We start from the raw sequence: 3,623 nt of genomic DNA, 5'->3' as shown, positions 1-3,623 counted from the left end.
AACTGCGGAGAGGATGCCCTAGTGTTTATTGTGCATCAATTAGGTTCCAAAAACTCCAAGAGTTTGAGTTTATGGCCCAAATGGTATTTGGACCGTAAACCCTAATGACTATATAAGCGAGACTTGGTTATTTTTCTCACTTTTTCACAATTCCAAAATCTAAACTCAAATCCTCTCAAGTACCATCCGAATTTTCCTTCTTGATCTTCCACTTGTAAGTGTTTCAATCCCTAATTAGTTGATATCTACCTTAATCTAGTGATCTAACATGAGTTCATTCATGAAATCATTCCAAACATGTAGATCTTCAAGTTTCACCAAGAACACACACTAGTGTTCTTGGACTTTTAGCACCTTTTCGAGCTTCTACCTTGTAAGTACTTCTATCCTAGAGTCTTATAAGATTTGTTACACTTCTAAACACCAAGAAATCACCCAATAAGCCAAGGATCAAGGGTGTTTATGGTCCAAGAACATCTTGGACCGTAAACCCTAATTTTGGTGCCAAAGTGTGCTTTATCCTTTCATAAGCCTTGGAATCTATCCTAGAACCTTACCTTGATGTGTTAAGTTCGTGAAAACAGAAAATGACCATAAACCATTTGGGTTTACAACCTTAAACCCAATGGAAAATGGTACAAAAATCGTAAACCCCATAAAGGGGTGATATGTTGCCCTAATCACTTCCTAGGGCTTAGACTTGAAGTTAGGATGCTTCAAAATGACTTCTAGGACTTCAAAGCACAAAATGGTCATAAGGACATGAGTTTACGACCGTAAACTCATGGGTTTACGACCGTAAAATCAATTGGAGTTGGTCCCAAAACCGTAAACACCATTTAGTGCCTTTTCACTTCCCTTTGTTGAATCACATGTGATTCCAACACCTAATCAAGGTGTTTCCTAGTCCCGGAAGGTGTTTCCTTTCATATAGTTGTTTATAAACACTATATTCATGTCAATATGTATCCTTATATGTCATTTAGGACTTTTTGTGTCTCGGGACTTCATTCGTGGAACTTCTCATCCTTACACGCACACTCGATTGAATCACCCACATTAGGTGAGTTCATACCCTATAATGAATCTTTTAACTATTTTAACCTGTTTAGGGGGGGGGGGGGGAGATACAAGTTGAACACAATGATAATTGTGTAAATGTTTGTTGTTAAACATCTTTCAAAATGTTACTTATGTTAATTAAAAGTTGTCAATACAATTCAAAACTCTTTAAAGTTATGTTACTTTATAGTTACACAAAACTCCGTTTTTTAAGTATAAGCATAACTTAGTAGATAAATGAGTCTTTTCAATAACAGTACAGGTAGAACATTAGTAAACTATAATAGGTGTAGTTTAGGAGAATGTTATTCATTACTTATAGTACAATGAAGCACACAAAGAGTTAGTTCATGCAAGAATCAAACAATACCATACATAACAAGTAGTAAAGAGATACATATGTCTGCTAAGTGCATCTAGTTAGGTGTTCGGTTCATACTTCAAATTCTAAATCCCTCAATCTAGACTTAACCACATGTCTGCTATGCTTAAAAAAGGAGACACCAACCAGCGGTTGGAAGTTTTCTGAATTCCCACTCACACAACCTAAATCTAAAATGTCCACTTAGGTCATCTCTCCTCCTGGACAGGATGTGAAACTTTTCGTAGTTCCAATCCTTTTCTAACTCCCGTAACTCCTGATCGATTCTCCCCCACTTAGATTTGACTAACCTTTCTTACCCCTCAATTTGTTGGATTCTTGACCCATTAACCTCATATAGCATGAACTGCCTACGACATGCACTAATAAATAATAGTGTTCCATTGTTAGTTAGCTTGATGATCGCCCAATTCCTAACATCCTAAAGAATACTCGTGAAATCCTAACTAGTCTAATAATCTAAATCACCTCCCATGATACTTTACTAATTCCTTGAGTTCTTATGTTGGCGACTAAAAACCATAACCCTTGCCCTGAACTGATAAATCTTCCACTCCAATTTCTATTCTCAAAGAACCATTGAACTCTAACCGTCTTCAATAAATGCGAACGTACAACTCCCCTGAAATTTCCAATGACCAAACAACTCATGCAACTGACACCACTATCTTCTTACTACTGCTCATATCCTAGCAACGGTAGTTCTTGAACCCAATAGTTATTACACAGGCAATAGCCGATCATACCAAAACAAATGATAAAACCATTAAACCCCAACCAAATATCTTCCAAATAACATCCATGAATTGACCCGGACAGATACCAGGATCAACAACGAAACACGCTAAACCCACTCAACAAGATACGACCCTCTGAAGATTCATTGAAGACTCTTGGCATGCAGAATATCATATAACAATCTATGATAACCTAGACAATAACAGAGGAGCAACCCAATATATAACTTACCCAGACCCAAGCAAAATTCCAACGCAATACAAATTCTCGATAAAAAACCAGAAGAAAACATAAGATAGTCTATCCACAAAAGCATCCTAAGGAATCATGACCTCCTCCTTTTGAATCACCCCGATCACCATGAGGACATGTTGCAAAACTCCCACTCGATCCCATAATACAAGAACTAACAATATGATCCCCCTTCCCGAAGGATTCTAGAGTTCCACAAGATTTGGGCTCCAGACGAGCTCCCAACTTCCCTAAGACAATCTCACCCCGTAATCGAGATGACCATCGAAGAGCTCCAAAATCCCTACATTGACTGAACCAAAGATCACCAAGGTCCATTCCAAAATACTGCGAGTAATCTCCAATGAGATGAACTCCTGCGTCCGCACATTGATTAGCTTAGTACATACTACCAAGACGTAAGTTTTTCTCACTGTACTCGTGGGTCGAAGGCACCGATACCGACCCACTAGATTTGTATCCTGGTACATAGGATGTTGCTATGTGGTATGAGTAGTGGGTTGGTAATGAAGTGTCAGGAAGTCAATGGTGTATTTAAGGTTTTTGTTACAACTCTCGTATTTGGAATTGGTTGAAATTTGTGATCGGTGTGTTTTGAGTATTCGTTCTACATGTAAGAAAGATCGAAAAAGGCATTCAACAAAGATGTCAAACCAAAAATGCTAGAAAGCTCAAAAAGGCATTCAACAGAAGGGTTGCCTGTAAATGAGCAAAGTTCAAAATGATGGAGATCGGGGAGGTTACATTTCCAGCTGATGGAACACATAGCGATAAGGATTTTAGCTAACAACACCTCAAAATGAAGCGCTTATCGGGAGGCAACCCAATGTTTTTACTGAGTTTGCATTTTTTTTTAATTTTTAGTATTTCATTTTCTTTTACAATTTTTGTTTTTGTTTAACCGAATGATGATGTGTTTCTTTAGTTCATGATCTTATTTTGCAGTGTTATAAGAAACAGAAGAAGTAAAGAAACGTAATCGAAGAAAGCTGATAGATTTTAGAAGATCACAATCAAGAGCCACATATTTGAATAAGTGTGGGGTAATTACCTGACGACGAGAGGAGTTTGAAGAACTTTACAGAAAGAAAAGGATCGATATTGGTCTTTAGCCATTGAGAAGTGAAGATGCATTATATTGGCTTTAAATGAACTTCTATGAAGTGATCACGACGTGACATCACTAGAC

The sequence above is a fragment of the Lactuca saligna genome, chromosome 9, assembly GCF_052625555.1.
Source record: "Lactuca saligna cultivar CGN05327 chromosome 9, ASM5262555v1, whole genome shotgun sequence".
Lineage (NCBI taxonomy): Eukaryota > Viridiplantae > Streptophyta > Magnoliopsida > Asterales > Asteraceae > Lactuca > Lactuca saligna.
Note: the sequence above shows the minus strand (reverse complement) of the source record.